We start from the raw sequence: 27,412 nt of genomic DNA on the forward strand, positions 1-27,412 counted from the left end.
AAAGGATGAGTGAAGGGTAAACATATTATCTAACTTCAAACAAAAGGGGGAAGGAGACAGATCTGGGGTATCATAGACCAAACAGCCATGCTTTGATATCAAATAAGAAAAATTAGTATTCAATCCACTTGTAAATACTTATAACAACTGTTGATTTATTGTGGAGCAGGAGGGAGCAAGTGTGTGATCCAAGAAGAGTTTCCATCTCCCCGCTTGCTGCCTTGCACTGCAGCTGCATCCACTCCCACATGATAAAGTCATGAGAAACAGAAAATACAGACTTGTCAAGAACAAATTAAGCCTAATCTATTTACTTTTCTTCTTTGATGGAGCTGGGAGCATAGTGACTAGAGAGGAAAAAACAGTAGAAGTCACACGTTGGAATGAGGAAAGCTTTGATGAATGCATGTGATAGCATTATATGCAAACCAGGTGAATACAATTGAGGTATAATTTACTGTGGGCAGGCATACAAATGCATCAAATCTGTACTCAAGGAACAGTTGTAAGTCCAATGTCAACCTGAAAAGACACATAAGGGCTGTGCCTGGGGTCTTGCTCTATTCGGTATTTCCATTAATGACTTGTAAATTAGGAGGAAGATTACAACTACAAATCTCTAGGGAATGCTGTGAACATTTTCAGGGATTAAAATTAGAATAAAATCTTAATAAATCAGAGACTTAGTCTGAAACGAATGACTGAGATTCAATACAGGCAGGAGTAAAAATACATGTGGAAGAAGGAGGATGAAATGCAAAAGTACAAAACAGAGTGGTACAGCAAAAGAGTCTCTGGGGCTAGGAGGAAAGACATCATTTGACTCAATGATCTTAGAGATCTTTTCCAACCTTAACAGTTCTATGGTTTCATGATAAGAGCAGTGCAGGGCTCGGTACACACAGGTGAATAATCTTGGAATATATCTAGAGGAGCATCACACATCATCCTCTTTTCTCCTCTCAGCCGTATATCCAGTTTGGGCCTTACCTCAATCAAGATGTTCACAGGAATGAAAAAAAAATTAACCAAGTGTGACCCCTAGAGAAGAGGGTACAAGAAGTGGGCTTGTTTCGTTGGAAGAAAAGTGTGGGGGAATGAGGGTGAGAGAATGAGAGACGATAACAAGTTTAAAATATGTCAGGCTGCTAAAAGGCAGCAATAATCTCATTCTACTCGCTGCAGATGTGGAAAACCAAAGGGACTGACTTAGGAGGCAGCAAGGGTGATTTAGATGATTAGGAGGAATTGTCTAACCATAATGATAGTTATCCACTGTTTATGCTGGCAGGTTGTGAACCAATACAGGTTTTCAAGAACAGATTAAATGAAAATCTATCAGAAATGGTGCAGATTAAGCAATCCTGCCTCAGAAACAAGAGATTTGGGATGGAAACTGAACTTTTTGATGTTCTTCCTCTACCTTCCTCCCACAAAAGTTACTGTTTTATTGGCATGCCCCACACATTTCCAAGAAAATCAAAACTCTTATGTACAAGTCTCTCAGTGTTACTAATAGTCACCTCACCTCAAGGTGGCTTTTCCCTCTATCCCCAGCCCCTCCTGCTACAACTCTCCATGCACTCTCCTTTCCTGACATCTCTGCATTGCAGGGAAGAGTAAGGAGAATGCTAAGGTCTGGCACAGGGGTAGAAAAAGAAACTTTGCCTCTTCTCCAGGGATGGGAGGGATAGGGAGGCTGAGACACCAAACACACACTGTGGTTTGAAGGCTCCTGAGCAGAGAAGAGGCAGCTGATGAGCTGAGCAGAGGCACCAGAATGGGGTCCTGACCAAAGGACTCTTATCAGATCACAGATACGCAGCAGGCAAAGCTTCAACAAAGCTCCCGTTACAGCCAGTGCTGTACTGAAGGCTTCAAAGCCGCTAGTGCTACATGCATAATCATCTCTGCAGACTACATGGCAGGAAGACATGCCAAAGTCATTGCTGGAAGATAAGCCAACTTTATGTTGGCTCTGCATGTCTTCCCAGGTCAGTCCCTCCCATTCACCTCAAAGAAATTAAAAAGAAAGATGTGAATTTTTGTGTTTAACTCACATTACCTGTGGGCAGGAGAGTTCACATTTTTTTCTCTAACACAGAGATTCACAGACAGTGAAAATTACAGCTCACATCCTCTTTGCATTCTTTGAGCAAAAAGACCTCACTGAAATCCTGGAGGAACTGTGCCAGAGAAGAAATTAATGATACAATGTGTCTCAAATAAAATTAGGAAGCGGGGAGGATGAGAGGAGCAAGTCTTAGAGAGTTCATTTAACTCTCAGAAGGTAGTTATTCCTGTCTTGTATCTCATCATTGCAGATGCATCTGCAAACCCACCATGGCATGAGAGAGAGAGAGTGCAGAGCATCTCCTGGGGCAGATCTGAATGAGATCATTATTTGCTCTCCAGGTGCTGCTGTTTGTTAGGAGGTTTCAGACTCTGCTTTCTTACATTCATCAAGAAAAAATGGTAGAGAGAGAGATATATTTTTTTTAAAGTAATGTGGGTGTTTGAGTATTGGGTTCACTCTGCTGAAAAACATCTGACTCTGCATGGATGGGAGTTGGTATCTGAAATAAGCTTGATTTTTTAGTTTGCCATGGACCAATCCAGCCCTGATACGCTGAGGCTCATAAGCATCCAAACAGAAGTAAATGCGTAACAAGGAGAGGATACGTCCAAGCATGCACAGATACCACTGTTTGTATTAGCTGGTTTTCAAAACGTCAACAGCTTGCTTTCACTGATGATAGACCAGCACATTAGTCCAATGAAACTGGTCCAGATTTTTTTCAGAGAAGGAGCAATTGTTAAAGAGCACTCACTGATACTCTGTGCTCCAGATATAACCAGTCCTTACACCAATTGGCAGCATATGGTGTATTTCCTCAAATGACAGCTTTTGTCTGTCACAACAGGAGAACAAAATAGTACATTTATTACACAAAGCATAATTAGTCAACTTCAACTCTTTCCCTCCCAAAGAGGAACTGCAGAAGAGGATATTTTTCAGGACCAGATGAATGTTTCCACGCTGTTTATAGTTTTGCATGGAGCAGTCCACTCTGGTGGAAAAAAGCACAGGGAATCACATTTGTTGTTCACATCTTAAAATGAAGACATTATGGGCTAATCATCCCACCTAAAGTACCTATGGGCAAAGTACTAATAAGCTACTCCCACATTAGGACTTCATGAATAAGTACTATTGTTTGTATTTTTTTTTAATAGAAAAGCTCCCCATCTGTACAAGACAAAAGAAAAACAATGGAATAAAGGATCCCAATAATAACTGTATTAAATCTTCCAAAGCAAAAATTTTTAATAAGGGATCCATCACATGGCTGAACTTCTTTGAGGTGACAGTGGCATGACTTATAGAGCCTGGGCTCTGTGATCAAAAGGATTACACACATTAGCATCCTTCTAATCACAGCAGGATGGGCTGGCCCATCAGGCCAGGACTCAAGGAGGAGTGATCTGTAAACAAACACTTTTTCCTGCTCACAAATGTAGCTGGGAGCGGAAGCATTCCAAGGTTGGTGTGGTCTTCTCTTCTTTCAAAGAGATAAGGATTGTGTCTTCTGGAGTAAATAAATTCTCAGCATAGTCTTACACATCTGTTTGTTTACTCATTTTCGGACACCACCGTCCTCTCCTGTGTGTTATCCCTTTTCTATTACCCTTGCACGTATAATCAAATGCCCTCTCTTCCAGATTGACCCTCTGCTTCTTCCTGTATTACAGATGCCTTTGATCTTTCTTTCTTGGATCTGTGTGCCCTGACTCGTAGTCTCAGCAGGATTTCCCCCCCAACCCCTCGCTCCACCAGAAAATAAATGCCAAAGTAGCATTTTTATGCATTAGCATAGAAAAAACTAGACAGATGCTTGAGAAGGCTACACACAAGCAATGCTGTGTTGCTGAGGCACTGTGTGTGCTGGGCAGGGCTGCCCACCAGTAAGGTAAGCCCAGGCTGGTGAAGGGTGACCCAGTTCCTGAGCACAGATAAGTCCCTGGAGCAACAAGGTGATCAGTCATCATCATAAGGAGGAAGATGAACCATCCTGAAATTTCAGAAACAGATGTTCATTTTCCCCCCTTCATCACGCTCTTAGTGACTTGCACGGTGCCATCAGCGTTTTCAAAAAGCAGAACCCAGCCTTTAACTTTTTTTCCTTTTTTCGACTATCTCAGATTTTTTCCCTTGCCTCACCATTTGAGACAGTCCAAGTTATGGCTGACAAATTCCATTAACATCCTAACTCTAATACACTTGGGCAAAGAGGCTCCTGCGGCGTTTTGTTCCCTGCAGGCACTGCCAATACCAGAAGAACCGAGGGTTATTTCTAGGTAGATGTGAAAAGATGTCATCAGTTCACATAGAGACCTTAACAATCACATCAGGACTGCTGAAAGGCTGACCAACCCCTTCCTTCACAGATGGAACTGGTGAGTAAGTTTCCCCAGCAAGCCCAAGTCCACTGGCCCTTGCAACAAAGCACAATAACAATGTTGCAGAAAGTAAGGTAACCCTTTCCACTCGAGGATTAGAAAAAAACCTCTGTTTAAAAACAAACTGCTGTAATGGCTTCAGCAAGAGACCCAGAGGATTTTAGAGATGCAGCTCATGGCTTGGTCAACACATTATGAACAGCAAATTACAAGAGAACAATTGTTTCATACCAAGCTCTCCCACCCCTGAACTCCCTAAAGGTTAATTAGGATGGCCTCTGGCCAAATTAATTAGAAGATTTGGGCAGGACTTTGCTATGCATTTGTAACGAGTTCCAAGGTGATCAAGAAGTTCAGAAATGCCTCACCTTCCAAACAGAGCATGCTTGGCAAAAAACAAGCTCACATGTGCCATGTCACTCCTCCGACAATCAGGAGAAACACTTAAAAGTAATGTTTCCCTAACTAACAGCTAACACAGAAGAACTTTCTGCATCCTTCCCACTGAACAATATGCCCTTGTTTATTTTCTGTGTGCTTTTCAGGTCATAAGAGGCCAGTGAAGTTATGCACCTAAAGAACAATATAGTACCGTAATATGCCAGTTGATACACACAGCCTGGCAGACCCTGAAAGATCCGTCTTTTCCAAAAGCTGGCAAATACATGTTGCAGCATGGAGAAATACTGAACACCAGCATAGGAAGGGAGGATGCAGAAGGGCCCAGCCTTTGAAATGACAGACTAAATTGGTCTTTTAGTTGGTATTTAACGTGCCCTGGTGGCACAGCTTAGAGACGACCCTGCCTTGAGGGACACAGCCATGCCCAGCTTCTCTACCTCAAGGCAGCAGTCCGCCTCAACTTCCTCCTGCTGCCCTAAGCATCCTTGGAAAAGGGAATAGCTAGCAGGACCACACTTTTTCCTCCAAGTGGTACCATGGTGAGTGGTAGAACTGCACAGCATAGTAGGGTAGGGCAGGTCTAGCCTCTGTGATTACAAACCAAGTGCTGGCACAAATTAAGGCTCTGCAAGTGGCTGCATCTCTGATCTGTAGAGCCCTTCTCTGTCATTAATCTGATATTGTTTAGTTTGAAGCCGGAAGGTTGCTATTTTCCATGTGTCTGTTACCCACAAAAAGGAACAGCCATTCTGGGCAGAATCGGAACTTCTGAAGTAACAGTGAGAAACTGCTTCAGCTCACGTAAAGAAGTGTAGTTGAATACTTTTCAGCAGGACACAATTCTCATTGTCACTAGCCAAGATTTAATGTCTTGACTCTGTGAATCAGACTGACTACTTAGAACAGTTAGATAGTTAGATCTAACTTAAAGACATGGGCTGGAGAAACTTAACATGTAGAGTCCATGCCAATAAAAAGCCATTATTCTCAACTCTTAACAACAACAAAAAAACAAAAAAACAAAACAAAAAAAAACCAAACAACCACCCATCCTTAATAGATGCAAGAGTCATTTGGCACAGATCCAGTGGCAGACTAAGGCCATGATTTGCAATTCTGAGGCAATTATGAAATGACATAACAGCACAGATCTCCTTCTGACAGAACAGCTGGGTTTTTGTCTCCTTTGCAACAGGACATGGTTTAAAACAACCACCAGAGAGTAAAAAAAACCCAAAGAGCCATTTGACTACCGTGTTAACTATGGGAGTACAGATAAATACCAAGAGGGGCGGCACTTGGCGTTTCAGACCCTGGTGCCACATCCTCTCGGGTCGGTAGGAGCCGGTACCGAGCCGCAGCCGGAGCCCCGGTCCCGGGCGCAGAGGACCACAGCGACCGGTGGTGAATGAAGGGGAGCGGCTCCAGCGAGTGGCACCGACCAACTTCCCCGGGACCTCGGCTCGGGGCGAGCTCCGGGGGAATGCCGGCAGAACGCTCCGCCAGAGACGGCGCTCAGGGTGGGGAGAGAAGAACGAGCAGGTGCAAAGAACGGGAACCCGAGGGATGCGCCCCCCGCTGCCGCGAACCGCCGCCCGCTCCGGGACACCTCCGAGCGCCGCCGTCCTTCCCCTCCCCGCCTCCTCCAGCCGCCCACCGCGCCCTCCCCGAGCCGCCGGCACTCACCGCTCCGGGCGGCCGCGCAGGTCCCGCGGGTGGCGCTGGGGCCGCCGCGCTCAGCGGCCGCGGCTGCGGGAGGCGCCGAGCCCGCGACGGGCGGGGCGGGGCGGGGCGGGGCGGGGATGGGATGGGATGGGCGGGGAGGGAGGGACGGGGAGGTTCGGTGCCGGCGCCCCGCCCGTCCCCGGCTCGCCCCGGCCCGCCCGCGGTGGCTCCGCGGGGCAGCGGCGCTGCGGGCGCTGCGGGAGGCAGCGGCTTTGCTCCGAAAAGTTGGACGGGCAGCTCCTGCCCTCTCTCTCGTCACAGCTGAGCACAGCCCATGGCTCAGCTGAGGTGAACGACATCAGCTTTCTCAGCATAAGGAAAATCTGCAGAAGGGAAGACGGGTCTATCAAGAATGGAGAGGGACAAGAGCAGACCTTTCCAAAGCTTGCTGTTCTTCCTGGCACCCGGCCATGCACCCAAATGGTTTGTTTTCAACATGGTCTTCAAGCGTTCTTGAAGCACTGTTAGTTGCCTGCTTCCCCACCCTTCCCCTCCCCATGGTTTATTCAGCTTCTAGAAACAGGTGAATAATTTGCAAATCTGTTTTCGTTTAATGACACTCTCCAAAAAAAGTATGGTTGTGAATCATTTACTTTAATAATTGGTTGGGCCCATCAACTGCTTGCCCTGTCTTAATTGAGTTTTATTCCAGGCTATCCAAGCGCTTTTACACATGTTCATAAATTGAGTCCTATTCAATATTTGCTCTAGTTAATAGTGAGAAAACAAGGGCAGTAAAGTTACATGATGAGTCCAAGGTCACGCCAGAAGTCTGCAGGAGAGCCCAAAACTGCATACAGGTTTTCTGGTGCCCCGGTTTCACAGGGCTCTGGGAGTAATTGTCATTGACCTGCTTTTCTACGGACATCTCCTTTTGTCTTCCAGCAGTGACGGTCTGAGCCTGCAGCTGCTGACACATGATGCAGCTACCAAGGACAATGCCACCGGGAACAGGGGGACCTTGAGCAAAACCCCTTGCACCCTGCCCCTGCAGATTGCATGCGAAGTTCTTTGTGGCTTTGCTGGCTGGGAAACACCTGTATTTTCCCATGGTAAAGCCTTGTAGCTGACACAGTAGTCAATCAGTAGCAGGTTTAGGTTTTGTCACAGAGTAGTTTCATGTGGGTGTGACAATAGCAAGGGTTTCCATCAAGGAAGCTGTGCTGCCACAACTTACCGTTTATTATTTAAATATCTTGATTATGACAGGCAAAATGGGAGTTCTGGGGGTTTAAAATACTTGTTTCCTCTGTGTTGTAAGAAAAAATTTCCAGAACGATTTTCTCATCTGCATGGCTGCAGCTCTGAGCTGTTTGTTCTCCCTGGTTGTAGGAGACAGTCCTGTTTATATCCCTTCTTCCCAAGACAAAAGCTTTTGCTCTGGTTAGGTAGTCATGGTGCGCCACACAGAGCAGGTCCTTGTTCCTGGAGCTCATGGCTCTCTGTTGGGAAAGCTGCTTTGGACCTGGATTTAGGGGATGGGAGGAGGTGTGCAGGGGGAACAGGCTGGACCATTCCGTTGGACCACTTGAAACTGGACCATTTACTGAACTATGTCAAAGGGAAGGGACATCTTTTTGTCTTCGTGATGTCACAGCCTGTAGACAGCATGATAAAAGCACAGAGGACAGCACATCTCAGTTGCCTCTCTGCACCTGGGGCTAATTTTTGCTACATCTCTTCTGAGAACACTTTGTGGGCTGCAAAGGGAGGTGCAGTCCTTGGAAGGAGGCACTCCTGCAGATTTGTCTGGAGTCACTGAAGATTTCCCCCGAGTGAAGTCAAAGGACCTTAAAGTTAAAGAAAACAGAGGAAAAGCTCCTAAAAAAAATAAGACTGTGCCCATGCTCCTAGGTCTCCTGTTACAGAAAAAAACCTGAAAACGTGAGCTGAACATAGCTCCACAGTCAGAAACCAGAAAGCAGACATGATTTTTGAGACAATATGAGGGATGCCTTGGGCTGTGTTCACAATTAACAACAAATGATGGCTGGCAGCCCCAATTCATGTCTAAGGGGGGTTGCCCAGAGGGTTGGTGTAACACATGAAGCCATTAGTCTGTGAGTTGGGAAGTCTGAGGGCTGAGCTTCTCATCCTTAGTGCAGCTTTCAGGGACTCCCTTTGCTCCTGCAGCATCTTGCCCTCTGCCTGTTAGAGAGCAAGTTCTTTGGGCAGATGTTGCTTCTTGTTTTGTCTTTGCCCAGATCAGCGGGGTTGTGTCCTCAGGTTGCTACTGTGAGACTGTGACTGCCAGGAGTAGGGCAAAGATGAAAGAAAGCAGGGGAGGAAGGAAAGCAGTTCTGCCTTTTGATGGTCAATGTGCACAACTGATGAAGCCTTGCTCCCCTGCAAAGCCCACAGTCCTGCAGCTGCCTGAGGAGATCTCCCTCTCCTGGCTCTTTCCAGAGAAGGGGACCATTGTCAGACATTCTTGAATTTAGAGCTTCATCCTTGAAATGGCTGAAAGAACTAAATATGGCTGAGAGAGAAGCATACAAACGAAGTTTGCAAAAGAGAAAAGAGCACTAAAGCCACTGTCCTCCCATGTAGGACTCCTGAGATGGGTGAAAACCAGTGTGATGGGGCAGGGTGGCTCAATGGGGTAACAGAGAAGAGAACCATTATTGTCCCCTGTAAGGAGAAGGGCAAAGAAACCATGGATCAAAAGCTGATGGTGGTTGTGTGCACAAAGTTGGGTATCTGGACAGGAGCATGGTGGGGCTGCATGAACCCAGCAAGCAGTAGAGCATCCCATGTGTCACAGCAGGCAGGTTCAGATCCTGTGGGACACGGTAGAGCAGGTCTGCATGCCTGGGCAAGCAGGGAACACCAGGACTCAGCTCCTCGGGAGATGAAGAGCAGCGCCTACAAGTCTGGCCTGCAAGTGGCCATTATGGACAGAAATTGTGGAGAACGGAAACACACAAACATGAGCAAGACAGGCCAGATGGGGGAAATACAGAGGAGTTAATTTACAGGGAAGAAGAAAGGAAAAACACAGAGACATGCTGCACACCAGCCAACTCCTCAGCAACAGCACTGCAGCGTGTCATCACTATGACAAGTGAATGGGAAGTTGTGCTCTGCTTGATGCAAGTTATGGCTGCTTTATGCCTTTATAATTCTCTCTGGCCTCAGAACCTCCCTGATTGGGAGTCCTGTGTTTATGTTCTATGTCCCATCAGCAGTGTCGCTGCTCAGGGCCAGAACTTTCCTGCCACTCCTACAGAACTTGTTGCAGGCTTGGAGCCTCATTTCTGGAGATGATCATTCATCAGTGCTTTTTACAGTGAAATCAAGCAGATTTTTTTCATAATTTGGTGAAGTTTGAAGTAACTAGATGCATTAATTACTCCCCAAAAGACTGTAACAGGTTTTGTCTTAGATCCAGTTGCCAGGAAAATGTTTAGGAACATATGCTGAAATCACCACATACCTGAAGTTTACCATAACTAACTAGCCACAGATGTGCTATTAAACCCCTGCTTATTTTTTCCTCTTGTCCATCCTATATGGCATGTTACAGCCATGATATATTAAACTTACTTAGAACAGCTGCTAGTCATAAAGAAAATAGCTATTACCTTTTTTGCAAGAAAAAATTCACATTGCCCATCCTGACAGTAATCACCTGTTTATGCAGTTGGCATCTCTTTTTAGCTTGGAACAGAGAAACTTCAGATATTTTATTGCTACATCAAGGGAAACACTAAGCATTGCTATGGAGAAGGGAGGTTTTCATTTGCCAGTTCTCTGGTGCTTCTTTAGCTGTATTTTGACTCAGTATTCAGGGATTCTTTTCTCAAACTGCTTTATTACTTCCTAGTCATCCCAAAAAAGCAGATGGGGGGGATGTGTAATGAATAGAGGGAAATAGTTCACGATGTCAGGTGGTGAACATTCTGCAAAGACGATTTAATTCACAGCAGTTGGTGTCTGTGCAAGGTGTTGGGCCAGCGGCTGCTGGGGAGCAGAAATACTGCACTGATGGAGAGTATTTTCCTTTAAGTGTAAGGACTCAGCTATCATTTCTGTCAGATATACCTTAAAGTCCCAAAGTTTGACACATGAAAGTGTGCTGGAGGGAGGAAAAAATGGGGGGAAAAGCTAAAAAGAAAAGACTAGTGAACACAGAGAAAGTGTACACCCATATTATGTGAGTTCTTGAACGCTGTGAAGATTGATGAAAAGGCTGAGGGGTGTGGCACACAAATTACCCTGCAGAATTTAGCTGGTTTACATTTGGGAAAATTAGGTAGTGCTTCCAAAACTTTTGAAGTGCTAAATATTGTTAAAACAATCCTTACAGCTCTTTTATTCAAGGACTTGGCTCAGGGTACTCAGAAAATAACTAATGAGTTTCTCATCATAACACCCAAGAGAGATGGGAAGTTATCACAGTAATTACCCCTGTCACCCAGCTGAGGAACAGAACAGTTAAGCCTTGTTTTTCAGGGGTGTTTCTTGACCAAAATATTTGTACAGTCGTTCAGCTGAAAAGCTCTTGAGAAGGATTAGAAGCTCTAGCTGGCCTCTCAGCAAGGTGTCGAGGGGAGGAAGAATCATCCCCCAAAGGTAGGGCAAGATGAAAGAAGAAAAGTTACGCAGTAGCAAAGCATGTTGGTGTTGGATCTATCCTACTTTTCTTAGTTTATTTGAATGGTTACTACTCCAGGGAAGATTAATTCCTGCATTTGCTTAGTAAAGTACTACAGATTTGATGCATTATGTACTGGGGTGCAAAGTGGCATAATACAGATGTTATGGCAGCTCCATCCACCTCCATGACGGTACACACGGAGGCTCAGCTATGACTGCCACATTGGCATTCCTGCAAGAGATGTGAGCTCCACTTGATAAGGAGGGGGGTCTCACAGACACTGGGAAGTGAGAGGTGTGCAGCTTAGAAAAGGTCTTTTTCCAAGCACTGGTTTTAGCTTGATTTCTGTAATAAGAAGAAATTAGTAGGAGCTGTGGATCCCACAAACATCATTGTGTGGACTATTGCATGAGGAAAACAGACTTCAAATAAGCTGAAAGATGAGCAGCTTCAGTCAGATCTCATGAGTTAGCACAATGTGTTGATGATGTCTGTGGAAATGCCCACTTCACCTTTACTTGTGAGTGCTCAGCAGCCCCTGGGCCATGTTTGATGTCCAGTGTAGGTGTAGTCAAGCAGTGGGTTCCACCCTGTCCTCCCATCAAATGTCTGGCTACAGCTCAGCACCACCCCGCTGTGACTCCAGATTTACTTTGTCAAAGTCAGATACTGATCTGTTGGAGTCACAGTGAAGACTGAAAACAAACTGGGGTTACCCACAGGTATTAGCTAAAAATTCTTTGCCCTTTTCATTAAATGAATTTCAAATTTAGTTGGGGGGAAAAAAAGAGAATCAACTTCATCTTCAAAACAGCTGCAGTCATATTCTTACAGATATACTTACAGATAATTTAACTTGCAAATGCCTAATGGGTGCTGAGCAGGTCTTTATTTGGGAGAATAGACTGAAATAGTGGAGAATCTGGGGGAGGAGAAACGCAAAGGCCGGAGTGATAAAGGTATGTGAAGTAATGTAGAAACCAGAGACATCTTTTGGGAATGTCTCCTCCCTTTACTGAGCATATATGTATAAACAATAGCCTGGAAGATGGAAAATACAGTACAGATAAAAGGATTCTTACTTATTTACACTGACATGTCTAGGCTGTGAAATCACTGCTACTAAGAGACAACTGAAGCCCTGGGAAAAAAAAGGATGCTGATGGCAGAAGAACCTATAGCTACAGCAGTAAATATCAAGAAATAGAGTCTGGAAAGGTTATACTCTTCAAAACTTTGGTCAGACTGTAATTATTGGGAAGCTAAAGCAAAGCTGCCCTGGAGCAGGTTACCCCCTTTTCCTATGGTCACAGCCATATAGAGAGGCTCAAAGGTGCTGGGCACCTGTGTGCAGCTGGCAAGGGCACACAGCAGGAGGGGCAGCCAGATCAGTGGCCATGGGCTGTGGGCCTGCCATTGCCATGATAGTCCTGGAGATAAACACCCTTGAGTGACTGTCCTTCCCCCAGCACTTGCCATACTTTGGTATCACTCACGCTAGAGCCTCTGCAGCCAGCCCTTCCCTGAGGAGTGCAGGTTCCCCTGGGGAGAGGAGAGCATCCTTGAAATTGTGTGTTTCAATACACAATAAAAAGGCTCTTTTTAATAAATGCTTTGTGTTGTAGTTTCTATTATGTCCATAAGGACTGAATTAATAGTTATTTAACTCATCAATTTAAGCTTTTAGCTGTGGTAACATAAGTTTTCAAATCTTAAGTTTCAAAAGACAGGGCTGCCCTTTCTGAAATAGTGTCTCCCTCCAGTGGATCTACATGAGCTAGTTTTATGAGATCAAGGGGAGAAAGCTATCTACAGTAGATTGTTTGGGTTTTTTTAATAAGAGAATTTGAGCGCAGTAGCAAGGGCAAAGAGTGAAGAAAGGCTTATTTGTAATGGGAGCACTCAAAAAGTTCAACAAGAGTTTGCAAGACCCCTTCATGTCAGTGCATTCCCACAGAGAGCCTCACCCAAAAAGCTGAAATTACAGACCTTCTTGGTTAGAGAAAAAAAATAGGAGAATGACTTGTAATTTTTGAACCAGAGAAGCTATGTTTATCTTCCAAAAAACAGCCCCTTGAAGATGTGACTGTCATGCAGGTTTAGAGAGCAGGCAGAAAGCCCACAGACGGACAGGCCTTGGCCGCTCAACACCCAGCACCAGGCATCTGTCTCCTCAGGCGAGGGGATGCTCCTGTTATCTATCTGATGTATAACAGAGTGTAGCAGCTTTCCCTATCCAAACACATCTTGACACTGGAGATTGCACAGATCCCAGGGCTCGGGGGGGAGGCCAGGGCCGTGCACCCGCCCCGGAGCAGCTCACCGCCGTGGGAGTGGCAGAGACGGCGTGGGGAATCGTTATCAGGGAGCAGTGACCTGTCACGGCCGTCTCGGATGGGCCGCAGGGTCAAAGGCTTATGACTCAAATCCATTCTTCATAGAAAAATCCTTTCCAAATGCCTGACTACACTACGAAATCACACAGGGAGTGTGCTGTTATCTGTGGGGGTGGTACAGACCCACCTCTGCTTCATGCAGAAAACCAAAAAAAGAAAAATACAGCTGTGCAGAGCATCCCTGTGCGCAGAGTCAGCTTTCCGAGCTGCTTTCCTTCCTTTCTACCTGCTTGTAGACAGGTTTAGTGGAGTGAGTGGGGATATGTTTCAGCCCCACAGTAATAAACTTGGCTTGTGCATGTATATTTTAGTCTTGAATTTAACTCTTATTTGCTCTCTTACTCTTTTACAGGCACTTCTGCAGATATTGATGTCATCCCCACTTCTTATTTACTCTCCACTGGAATTGCTTTTTGATGAGATAGGAGAGGAGATATTTTTTGGAAAAGTACTGGTACCAAGAAGTTATCTGAGCAGCATTACGGAAACACAGTTTTGCTTGACAACTTTTAAGTTACAGCAACTGTGCAAAGGATTGCAGCACCGACACCAGAATGTCAGCCTGCACCATGAAGGTTTACAGGTCTGTAGGGACTGCATTAGGATCTGAAAGTCATTGAAATCCATTAGTTATATTGTAGACGTTTATACTGATATTACAAAGAAATCTTGCTTGGAAGGCAGAGAAATTCAAGCTCTCCTACCAGAAGACTTTCCTTATCAAGCTGAATTTTTCTACTTCCTTTCTTCCTTCCTTCCAGGACCAGAGAGAAAATGGAACCAAGCACCAAAATAATAGAAGATTTTTTTAGGCAGAGCCTCATTCAGATTAATCGAAAGGCATCCATGTACATTTTACTAGGTGGGTTTGTTCTGAGGTCACCTGCACAATTTATGCAGCCCCCAATTCACTAAAGGACTTCCAGAGTCATCAGTGGAAATTACACCTCTACCTCACCATATTTTCTCTACTTCAGATGAGAAACAGACACCACTGAAGCCTTATTTATCACATCCTTTCCTTCCCTGGATCAAGCTTCACCCCTGACATTTGGGCATATTGCAGCACTGTGATACAGAAGCATCATGCAGGCATCCCTTAGAGGAGACAGGCTGTTTAAAGACCAGGATGCTGTGGGACATTTACACCACACACACTCTTTAATTGCGTCACCACTGTGCCCAAACCCAGTCACGCCCCCAGGCAAGTCCCTCTTCTGGGGGTCCCACATTCCCCTGTCTAGATGTGAGACCTCATAAGATCTGCCTTCACCTGACAAAGACCTGAACCTAGAAGGAGATCCTTTGTTCAAGGTGTTTTAGAGTGCTCTGGGAGAAAAGCAGCCAGCCAGCCTCCGAATGAATGGCTGTTTGAAGGGAGATTAAACCCTCCCTCTATGTGCAACTTGCAGCCAGGCAGCCTACATCAGAGAAGTCAAGCTACATCCACTCCAAGGGGAAAGTTAAAATAGAACTGAATCTTCTTACTTCATCTCTGTCTTTTGTTGTGCCCTGCAGGCAGCGTTCACCTGAATGTGTATCCTCCAAAGTTAGAGGATGCTTGCCAAAAGTGAAAAAGGGCACACACAGCCCTATCCTTTTATTCCCATCATTTCTAGGAGAGCATCTGTTGTCCTTCTATTTAATATGAACTTATGGGTCATGGGCAGCACGACTAACCATGTAGGTACTTGACATATTTCAGAAGGGAACCTGAAGAGCAAGTTGCAAAAGTTGTCAGATCCTTACAAGTGGCTCCATATTTGAAAATAGAGGCAAACAATCCCTACAGAAATAACAATACTGCTTTAAGATGCTGTCCTCCTCTACCCACCAGGATTCACCTTCCCCTCTAACAGAGTCAGATGTATGGACAGTGGGACCTGCATGCCCATTTCAACACCAAGTCAGTGATTCTAGCCCAGATACATTTCCGGCCTGCAGTGGGCTGGTGGATTTGCTGGAAGTTTTGCAAGGAAGATCTGCTGAGGGGTGTTTCGTTGTACAAGTGAAGGAAACAGCTTGGGGCAATGGCACCATAACCCACTACAGCTGTTTCTGCAGTGATCATTTGTTCACATTCTAGGATGCATTAAAATAGCGGCTTGGAGCATTTCTGTTGCTGCTTATCCTCTGACTGGGCTGTTGTTAATGCAACACTCACTCAGTGAAGTGTTTTGGATGAAATCCAAAAAAGCACTTAGGTGCCTAAATCCAAGACAGTGATCCACAGCTGCCTAAGGACTTAGGTTCACCTTTTTGTACGCCCCTTCCCTGAACCTCTTTAAAAACCTGGACTTCTGCAGTAGGTTGACTCTAGGTTCTGTTGTCTTGACTGGGCTTGGCCACCAGAGCCTGCCTGATGTGCCTGTGCTGTCTAGCCCTGCAGATGAGGTGGCTCTGTTTGGGATACTCAGATGCTCTTTGGATGTGCCTGAACTCTGAATTCAGCAACCACAGCTGCTCTTGGTCAAACTGTGGCCAGTGCTGGTCTTTTCACCTGATATAGCCACCGTGGGGTTCTTTGCAGCCAGAGGGTCATGAAGAGAACAGCACAAATGTGATTTTATGCTGATGAGGGAGGAGGCAGCCACTAGCCTGGTTTGAGAACGTTTCTCCCATGTGACACTCTCCTCTCCCACTCTCTAACAGGGCTCCACAGTAGAGGTGATGAAGATACCCTTCACAGAAAACAGATGATCTCTCCTCCACCACTCTTGCTACTGGTGGCCTGATAGGCAATAGTGGAGTCAGGCCTGGCATCTGCTGCTTGTGTGGAAACTGGATGGGTCATGGGATGCTAGGCTCAAATCCACTCATACTGCCACCCATCAATATAAATCTACACAAAAATAACTTAAAGGCATTCCTAACAAGCTATAAAATTCCTCCAATAACCAGCTCCTCAATTACATTGCAGAGTATATCTGTCCATGTGCCTCTTTTCTCCAGATGGAGCTCAAAATAGTTACAGAAACGTGGTTATCAAATGGCAGTGACTTACAGGGAGTGAGGAAGACCATAGTTGCTCTTCTACTACAGCTTATTCACCTTGCTTCTGAAAAAGCCACTTACTTCCAAGAAAGCTCTGAGTAGATGACAAACTGAGGTACACAGTTCGCAGTGCTGGGAACTGGTTATTTTGGATGTCAGCATCCCTTGACAACTGACAGACATCTCTGACAGACATTTCTCGACCACATTCACATGTCTTGCCATGAGACCATTAAGCTTTGCCAGGTTTCTCCTCTTGTCTGATAAAGCAGTTAGGGCTCTGTGTGACCGACACTTGCACTTTTCAAATACATATCTCAGGTAGGGCTCTACATGCACAAGCTGTTTTCCTCATTAAGCCCTTCAGTTACTGCTCTTTACTTAAATCCAAGCGGGGCTGTAAAAGGCTTAATCGATGTAACACATTCACTCCTGATGATGTCAGGGGGCTGCTATACCTATCTAACAGACGAGCTGATCTGCTAGCCGGTAAATTTGGGATGACAAGCAAGGTTTATCATGTTAAACCAGATGCCATCAGCACCCTTCAGTTCTGCAAAAATGCGCTAGTTCTTCAAAAAGATATTACTGAGATGTGTAAGGAAAACATGAGATCTGAGCCACTTCCTGCTCTGGCCTTCTGCAGTTGGCACCTCTTCCCACAATCAGGAGAAGAGCCCGATGTGGAAGCGTGTTTCTGAAATTATTTCAGGATGAGATTTGGTGTCTTCTCTGCGTACATGTGTCCTCAGCAGGAAAACTGCAGAGCAGCAGAAGAGGGAAGATGAGAGCTACTGTGGGACAGAGAACAAATCTCCTGTAGATCTGTCCATGCATGTGTGTCTGGCTGGGCCCCATCCTTCAGCCATGCTGTGATCCATGTTTCAAAGGGACCATGATTACTTCTCAAATTACTGCTTCTGGCAGAACAGCAGAGCTGGCAAGTGAGCTTTCAGGAATGTCTTTATCCTTCACGATCCATATGAAATAGGTCCAAGTAGTAATATTTTTGGAGAGCCAGATAAACAGATTTTGCAAAGGTTGGGAGCAGTAAAACACACTATTAATAAAACAGTCACAGTGCTCTTGGTTTTGGTCTTGTTGTGATAATTATAAGCAGAAGTTTTCTTTTGTCTGGTCAAAGTTTCTGCTGCTTCAAATTTAGAGCTGTCAGAGACAGCTGAGCAAGAGGGCTTCATTCAACAGACAGCAGTATTTGATTCAGTGAGTGCCATCATTCTGCTTTGGTAAGGTCAGTGGAAGAATAAAGAGAAGCTTGTCTGAGGACCCATTCTCCCATCCACTGTTAACACTACTGTAGCTCAGAGTAGCCTACCAATGGTGTCTTGGCTTAGAAAAAAAAAGGACTTTTTTTTTAATATATATAAGCATATCCATCACTGTATACAATAGTAAAACTAGAACTACTTTAATTGTCATGTTTATTTTATTACTGCTGACTTATTTTAACATGGTACCTTCAATAGGGAGAAAAAAAGGACATACTCTCTAAATACTGGGCATTAGATACAAAGAAGAAGCTACTCATAATTGTGGTTTTTTATGCTCAGCCAAACATGAAAAAAAAGTGCCTTCTGGTAGCATGAACCTGCCTAGGAGCAGGGATTTTGTTTTGATAGTCAATAATTTTCTCTGCACATTTTCAACTGGTAAGTCTCAACAGCTACCATTAAGAATCAAAGTCTTGATGCTCCAGAGGCCAAAGCACCCACCATTTCGCCTAATTTGTAATTTAGCAGGTTTATCATTTACACTGTGATGTCTCTTTTAAAGGAAATCGCAGTGGAATTAACCAATACTAAATTTCAGGTGCAGGATGAAAATGTGCAGTGGAGCATACTTATGCTACAGACAGACTTGTGTGCCTGGATACACTGCAGTGGATATTGCTGAAAAGGACAGCTTTTCTGCAAAGTTCTGTTATATCCCCTCAGCAGGAAACAATTATCTGTAATACCAATTTCCCGCAGAATTTTGCAAATCCTTCCCTACAGGGATTTCACCTTTCTTTGTTTTCCCTGCACAGCACAGAAAGTCTGACTGCAGTGATACAAAATCAGATCTGACTCATTTTTATTTTCAGCCTCTGGCAGCTGAAGGGAATAATCTCATTTTTGACTAGAAGGAGATGAGCAAACAGGGTAAGGGCTGGTGATCTGAATCCCAAGAGGACCTCCAGCAGTGCCTTCCCACTGCATCCATTTTGTGATGAGGTGCCCAAAAGGAGGGGTGGAGGATACAGTAGGGTGGTTCCTGCTCTAGGGACACTCATGCTTTGGAAGGAGAAGGGGTCCGAATTCAGGCATGCCAGGGCCCCAAAACATCTGTGGGAAGGGGCACTGTCATAACCAGTGCCTACCTGGAGACGCCCCTTGCAACACCTGCTGTCACCCCATATGTCCTCTGAAGACGATGAAATCCCCATGGCAGAGCCCCTGGCTGCCTTGAGCCACCTCTCTTTCTCTTTCAGCTGCAGCGTTGTGAGGAGGATTACAGCCATGGTAACCAGGAGTCACATTTTCAGCAGTTTTCTGCATTTTTTGTCTCTGTCCCTGTCCCCTCTTCTAAAGCAAGATATCTCCCTGCAGAGCTTCCTGACGGTGTGGGCACAGCCCTGCCTGTGCAAGCAGTGCTAGAACCAACCCATGGCACATGGCAGGGGGTCTGCCTTTTTATCCCACCCTGGAAAGAAACTCTGAGCTCAGCATGGGGGTGCTTAGACTCCATACTGGGCAGGACATGCCCAGGAAAAGAGGGTGTGTGGGGTTCACTGGTGGACATACAGAGCAGGGATGCCCTCCTCAAGCTGTTCAGCATATTCAGAGCTACTGTATAAGAAGGGTTCCTTGCATAATCCACTTTGTTCCAACTCTACAGACATTTTTAAAGGGCCTTGGCTATGTAGTTAGGGATGCAGGTATGCTAAGCCTGGGACGGCCCATTTTCCTATCCCCAGAGTTGGAAGCCCAGCAGCATTGGGGCCTGGCCCACTGACTGACAGGGACAAGCAAGAAGTTGGATTATTTAGCTGCATTTCCCACCAAGAAGAGGCTTGTGAGGTTGTGCTGTCAGTCCATCTGCACAAGGCAGTGTGTGGCTCTGCTATAGCTGGAGGTGTTCCCAGGCCATAAAGTCCCTGTGGGTTTGGGACACGCGATGAGCTGGCTCTGTCCCAGCAACAGCTGCCCTTTGCCCAGGCAAGCGCTGGCTCCTGGCAGGGCAGGGGGTGCCCAAGGCAGTGGCTGAGGCAGCACCAAGGGCCAGACCCTGCAAGAAGCCAATCTGACAGGCTCCCATGCGCCACTCCATCACTGTTTGTCCCTCTTCATCCCCAGCTGTTTATTAACTCCAGCTCAGCTGACCTGACATTCAGGTAAGCCAAATCTGATTTTCCAGCTGAGGGAGCCCTCAGATCTTTACCGTTTCCAAACAGATTTCATCAAGGAAAGCAGCGTGCCCAGCTGCCAGCTAGAGGAAACTCAGACCTTTGCAAAGCTCTGGCTGAGAAACAAGGAGGAGAAAGAGCACAGGAGCAGCACTGGACACAGCACATGGCTGAGGGTCTGACCTGGGATGTCCCATCAGGGCCTGTGGGTGGCCCAGGGTGCAGCTCCTCCTCTCCACGGCAGGCACTGGGGGCTGTTCACCCCTCTCCAAAATGCAGAGTGCATCAGAGTGGTGTTGGTGTTGAGGTCCTGGGGCCACTCTGGTGAACTGGTTCAGTAAGGCAGGAAGGGCAGGAGTGGCCCAGTCTTTGGAGGTACAAGAGAGATGGACAAACAAGGTGAAGAAACTCCTAAAATATAAAGAACACCCTCTGATATTTTTTTAATTTTTATGTACCTGGTACTAAAGATGGACAAATGAAATTCAAGTTTCTTAAGGTACTTTTTTAAAAAAAACTGTAGACCTAATTTACAGCTGTCTTTTTAAAATACACTGCAAAACACTTGTTCAAAAGCAACATTTGTGTGCAAGAGGTGACTTTAAAAACAACAGTGACAAAATTCTAGTTCTGGGAAGAACATTTTTAATCACAAAATCTGAGTAGCTCTGCTCTCCACTGTAGATGCTTTCAGACCTGCCCAAAGCATGTGCATGTGCATATGGAGCTGTGATTTGCCATTCTTTAGGATGTCTTTGTTGTTGGCCTTGAAGCTGCAGGAGATTTGCCTTGTTTCCACAGCAAAAGTGAGTACAGAGTGGGCTGCCATTGTCCAAGAAGTGTGAGTCCTACTGTGGAGACACACAAACCCACAGCACAGAAATTTAAAGCTAAATGAAATGGAGCAAATTCTGCAGGGCTGTTAATGTAATCTGATATTCAGCCCTGATCGTCCGTTTGTATTCATGGTCTTTTTACTTGCTAGACCTCTCTAGCAATCTTTAATTTAAAAAAATTCCTTTCCCTCTTGAGATCTCAGATGAACGGGGTAAAAATGTCATTTGTGTGATAAACAAGGTTCTCCTTCAAGCAAAGGGTAGGATCTGGATAAATTTGCTACAACTTGGCAAGAGTGGAAATATCCATCAAAAGTTTGTCCTCTTAATTCCAGAGTCCAGGTGACCACAGTGTTAATTTTGTAGAAGCCGGGAGAGCAATGGCCAAGTGAAGATGCCCCACCTTGCTCTTCTTGTCCTCACTCTGCTGAAGTCTGTAAAAGGGGTTGGTGGCACCAGATCTCAGCATCTTTGTAATGGATTTCTATTTTTCAGTCTCAGGGCTTAGTTGTTTTTGGAATTTGAACATTTTTCATTCAGTTGTAGCATAGTTGTGATGTCCCATGGCGTGCTGCAACATTTACAAAAATCAACAACAGTCCAAGTCCTTTGCTGGCTCAGAGCACTCTTGGTTATTTCCGAGTGCCATGGCAGAAGCAGGGGCCACAGCCTTCCCCTGCAACACATCCTTGAGGAGGATGCAATTACTGAATTGGGTTTTCTGCTGGGCGTGCTCTGACTGACAGCCAGAGCCAACCCAACCTATGACAACTTCATAATAGTGGAAGCTTATCTGCCAGCAGTGCCAATAAAAATAAATCACCTACTTGCCTTATGCTCTGTGTAGATGAAAACAGAATCATCAATGGTCTTGTGTACTTCTACACTAACTCAACGCCCACAGCATTCCTTTTTTAAAATCAAATTGCAGGGTTTTGAGAAAGTTACTATGTATTGGAGTACGGAGAGCCGAGGTTCAGTGTGTATGAATTATGAGGTTACAATACATTCATTGTTTGTTTAAATACTGTTTTTTTCAAATTAGGTTTGCATGTATGAGTGTAATGTTCTCATTGACTACAGCAATGCACAATAGACCACCCACAGTTTGGGAGGGTGCCACGAGTTTGTCCCTCTGTGGGCAGACACCGCTTAGTTTTTCATCCCCATTCTGTCAAAGTATCTTCAGCCTGGCCTTACTTGTTCCTTCTAGATGAGCTGGAAACATATGTGGATCACATAATTTTCTGTAGTGACCTCATATACAGTTAAAAGATGATTTTATATTGAAAGCCTGTAGAGTTGAGACCTGTACCACTGATCCAAAATCCAGCATTTCCCACTCATTCAGTGTGGGAGTAAATCAAAATTTATTCCTCTGAAGTCAGAGATTTATATAACTTTAAAGCAGGGATGAGTGTACATACCTCATCTGTGAACGGGGAGCCACATAGCAGGTTAATTTTTTTATGATATACTGGGGTTTCAGCTGCTTTGGTACAATTTTGTCATCATCCCTATAACCAGTCCTCCTACATTCATAAAGAAGTATGTGAGCAGGCAGCCAAATACAATGCAGTGTATGGAGGAATAGCTTCCTCTCATGTTGCATTGAGATAAAATTACATAACTCAAAGCCACCAAGGGCACAACCCCTGGCTGTATTTCCATCTGGAACATATGTCCTTGCCCCTTCCCCCAGCACTTGTAGGGGAGATGCTTGGATAGGTTGTTATTTATGTCAGCACAAACTGGTGGTACCAGGCACATCTCTGTGGTGGTGGAGGAAAGTATTAGCTCCAGCATCATTGTGGAGAATATGTATGTGATGAGATAATAGACATCTGGCAGTGAGTGGCTACTGGAGCTCTGTAAATCCCTTGGCTTGTAGTTTTGTGCAGAAAAGCTGCCTCCAGCACAGTATATGGCTGTATAGGCCTATTATAAAGATTTAATTAAATCTTAAATTAAATTAAAATCTTAAATTAAATATTGTGTTGGTCCTTACAAAGCACTGAGCTGTGTAATACTGCTTTTGGATCCCCAGCTTAGCTCTTGTGCCCAGATGCCCCCAAGGACAATGTTGACTGAAGAGGGAGACAGGGAACCCCCAGGTGTCTCAGGACTTGCTTGTAAATCACTAGGGTTTGCTTTGCTGCTTCACATCCCAGGATTTTAGCTGGGCCAAGCAGCTCAGCATCTGCCCTTGGGCTGTGTGTATCCCACCTGAGACCCTGCACGTGATGTGTGCTGCCTGCACGAGTCTTCCCCCAGGAGAGGCCACAGTCACAGCCCAGACACCCCCACCACAGCCCCGTCACACATCGCTGCCAGCACCTCTCTGTCCAGGACGTGCACCACGTTTTGGGCCTGTACAGATGTGAATGCCACATTTCTCACTTCTGGGACAGGAGAGATGAGTGTTCAGGTCCCTGCTCCAGGTGCAGGCTGTGCACTGTGTCCAACTGCTGTTTAGGATAAACACCCTAAACCCCTGTGTTATTAACTCAAGGTTAACACATAGTTATTCTTACTCCAAAACATGAGATTACAAACACCATTAATATTCACCACCATTGAGAACCCTGAGAGAGGCAAACCCGCTGTGGAACATACAGCACATTCAATTCTGCGATGGGTCATTGCCAGCACAAAATCCCTTGGGATGGGTGCCGGACAAAATTCAACTCTGTCTTGCACTGCCCTACAGCTAAACTGACTTCAGTTTGCATCCCCATGGCTTTATGTAGTAAATTGGTTGGATATTTGACCTCCAAAAGAATTTGAATGAAGTGTCTGATTCCAGTGCATGATATTCTGCAAATATCTATTTGAGTAGCCAGGTCTGAGTAAAAGAAAAGAAATCAAACAGAGGGATATGGAAAAAATCTTTTTATGCCTATAAAAGGATCACTTCAAAACCACAGGATTTTGTATAGGAACCTTTTTCCTTAAATAGTAGAAACAGTCACTGGGTGCATTCCATCAGTGTAAAAAATGGGGGTTAGATGAGAGCTGCTGTGTGCAGCAGCAGTTTCCTCTCCTTCCATCTCTTCCTTTCCTCCCCCCACCACACATGTACCTTGTCTTAGCCCCTGAAACTGTGTTTGTAAAAATCATGAGGACAGTATAATTACTATATATATATATATATTTATACACATAGATATAATCAAACCCATACACATATATAAATATGTACATGCTGTGTAGTTAAAGAGGAACTGCATGGTGGGATTTTTCTGCATTCTTCAGGAAACACCTCTCCCACAAAGATGAACAAAACTTGGCTATGAATTCTGCTGGGTATCTAAAACACCAGGTCAGGCTCCTCCTGCAGCCTCACACCTGCAGCCTTCTCCTGCCACCACCAGCCAGAGCAAGGACAATAAAACCCAGAGCTCTTTGGCAATGGGCCAAATCCAGCCCAGCAAAACCCCGCTGACATCACGGGGATTAGAAGGGTGGCTAATCAGGACAGCAGGATTTGTGTCATTTTTTCACTTAGGATGCAATGCTGAGTCCCCCAGTGGTCAGTGGGGGTGGTCTGGGGCTGTGAAGGCACCTCGTCTCCCCGGGGGTGACAGCTGTGGGGGTGGCACTGGGTTTTGGGGTATCCTGTGTGTGATGCTGTGGGAAGGAGCAGGAATGTGGGAATGGCTCTTGGAACCACTTGCCACTCGGAACAAGGGTCCTTTCCCCACCCTTTCCAGCTTGGGAGTCCCAGGCCAGCAGACGACAGTAGGGGAGAGAAGATTTCTGTGACTCTGGGGTTCATTGGCCCCTTTGAGCAGGTTTGTCTCAGGGTGAGTTGGGGAAAGGAGTCAAAATATTTCCATCTCCAAACTGGAGACAGACTCAGTCAAGACTGAAACCTTTTTGGAGGGATTTTTGAAAAACCAGGGTGGTGTCTTCAGTACTTTATAAGAAGAGTCTTGTGTTCAAATTAATGTGATGAAAATTTCATGCAAAGCGTCCCCAGGGGCTCAGGTTGGCTCCAGTCCATCCTTCCATCCCATGCCTAGGTGAATCCTTACAGATGTCTGGATAATCTGTTCTGAAAAACCTTTAATAACAGAACCTCCACAGTCTCCTGAGACAAAGTATTTCAATATTTTACTACACTCACTATTAGGAACATTCCTTAAATCTGTATTAAATCTCTCTTAACTCTGTCCCAGCCAGAGCCAGTACACACCCTCACTGAAATTTTAGCATGTGGCTGATGTCTACAGCAGGGACAGAGAGAAGTTTATTCATTTTCTTTTTGCTCAACCCCTTATGTGCTTGAAAGCAATTTTTTTTGTCTCTTTAGATTTCTGTTCTTCAATCAAACCCAGTTTCTTTAGCCTACCTTCCTGCACATACCTGTATACACCTTTCTTGAGGAATACCACCTCCTTCCATAAGAGAAATCTTTAGGTGAAATCTCGCACTATCAAGGGGAGCTGAACTGAGGGAAGGGGGGTGTCTTACACGCTGTATTTCCGTCTGTGTAGTTTACGGTGATGTTTGGGGTTTTGTTTGCTACAGTATGACATTATAGGTCATTATAGGCAGCCCATGACCCATCACAACCTGCAGGTCCTCGGGGCTGACCAGCAGCCCACATAGTCAGTGCCAGCCTGGCTCAGGGACACTGGGGAAAGCTGTGCAGTCATCCCTCCCAAACTGCATCTTTGGGGCTTTTAATCCCTATTTCCAATTTGTCATTCCTGCAACCTACAGTCAGCACAACACCTGCCATAGCTGGAACGAGCACATTGCTAATTTTCACATTTGCCTAAGCTGTCACTGAAAATGTTGGTTAGTTCTGTTGTTCGTTCTGGGATGAAGGGAGCCCCCCACAGTCCCATTCTAGGCACTCCCTTTGTCAGCAGGGAAGTACTGACACCTTTCACACACAACTTTTTTGTAGCTTCACCCTTCCCACAACAGTTTCACTCAAAATTCTCATTTCTGCTCATTTCTGCTGCTTGCCTGTGAAAGGGCTGCCACTGTCGTGGTTGCTAGAAACCAGGAGGGAAGTGTGCTGTGGTGAGAGTGCACACACTTACTCCTGCTCCGTGTACTGATCTAGAAAACACCTCCTGAACATTTTTTAATGTGACCTGGCAGCAGACCAGGGTAAATGGCATGTTCTTTTTCCAGTGCTTTGGCCCAAAGTGTGTTTCAGAGGCTTAAAAGAATAGTCAGTCAATTAAATGTGATAAACGAGGCTATTTGTCACCAGCATTTTCACTTTTCTTTAAAGTATAAAACGAGATAATGAGCAGGGCTTGAAGAAATCCTTTGTGGTGTTGGAAGCCAAGGTCACATGATATACAGAACGGATTTTCTGCCTCTCCCATCATGAGAATGTGATCTGACAATACTCCTTCTCATGACACAGAAATCACAGACAACGTTAAGAGAGAGGGGGAAAAATCACTAATGGTTGAAAAAACAGTGACATGTTGCAATGAAGATAGGGAAAGAAATGCACTTAGTTAAGGGCAAATCCACCCCCACTGCAAACTTCCTGTTGTAGGTGCTGGTCAATAGGAACACTCGCACAGAGACAGCTGCATAGCACCTTCATCTTACAACAAAGTTTGAGCAGCAGGGTATGTACCAACACATCACCTGCTCAGAAGCAGCAGAGCACCTGTCCAGGGCTGGCAGAGTTTGGTGGAAAAGATGGATCACCCATTGCCGCAGTACAGAGGAAGGGACACAGCTGTGATGGGCTATGGGAGCTGTGGGGTCCCGCACAGTGGGAGTCTCAGGGCTTTGGGGCTCCAGGTGGTGGGAGAATATTCCTCCTGTAATGACCACAGATTCATCCAGCACACTGGGACACCCCATTCAGTGACAACCACGTAAGCAATGTCACACAGGTATGTATGGCATAGAGCCCACAAGAGTGGTGGCTCTTAGGCGCAGGTTAGTATTCACGGCTGGAGGCTAGAGCTGGATATGGATCCAGAGCTGGAGTGTCTCCAGCTCTCTTTTGAAAAATAACACCTTTCTTTCTGGCAGGTTACCAGAATGTGTTTCCTTCTGCATGCTGCTCTTTTCTATCATGTGTGTCTAGGAATTAGGAAACATTTACTTCATCGTGTGAAACCTCTCTGCACCTGTGGGACATGAACATATTGACTGTATTGACAGCATTTCACACTACTCTGTTTGCCACCAGGTCAGTGTTATCTCTCTACGCTTTTCTCATCTCCTCTGCACATGCACCCACTTGTGTAAGAAATTACTCTTTTTTTTTTTTTTAACTTGTTTTCTCTATCAATCATCAGTTTACACTGAGTATATTGAGGCAGAAGGGCCAGTAAGTATGGTTGTGCACAAACAGGAATGGATATTTAGGAGCTGAGAGCCACTGACAGTTGGTCTCTACAACCAACGTTTTATTTATGTCTGCACTGTGCTGTCTTGGCAGCATTTGATTTAGTCCTGGGATGAAACCCCTTCCTTTTTGCAAACATGGACAGCCTCACACATGCCTCTGACATTAAATGATACACACAATGCAAGGAAACATATATTTTAAGAAAACTGCCCAGATGCACCAGCAATGAGAGGTGTTGAAGTACCTCAA

General features: G+C 45.3%; 1 protein-coding gene across 5 annotated transcripts in view; it reads right to left on the minus strand.

The window, feature by feature from the left end:
• JCAD (junctional cadherin 5 associated) overlaps positions 1-27,412 on the minus strand; it is a 63,987-nt gene that overhangs the window by 25,763 nt on the left and 10,812 nt on the right. Inside the window, exon 1 of one of the 5 annotated variants that reach the window (XM_032100808.1) lies at positions 6,550-6,583. The exons of 3 other annotated variants lie outside the window; for them this stretch is intronic. The gene's annotated coding sequence lies outside the window, so the exon portion shown is untranslated. Of the gene's footprint in view, positions 1-6,549; positions 6,633-27,412 lie in introns of those variants that run through there. One more of the 5 variants, XM_032100780.1, reaches the window with a different exon arrangement.

Source organism: Corvus moneduloides, chromosome 1 (genome assembly GCF_009650955.1).
Source record: "Corvus moneduloides isolate bCorMon1 chromosome 1, bCorMon1.pri, whole genome shotgun sequence".
In the NCBI taxonomy this organism is placed as follows: Eukaryota; Metazoa; Chordata; class Aves; order Passeriformes; family Corvidae; genus Corvus; species Corvus moneduloides.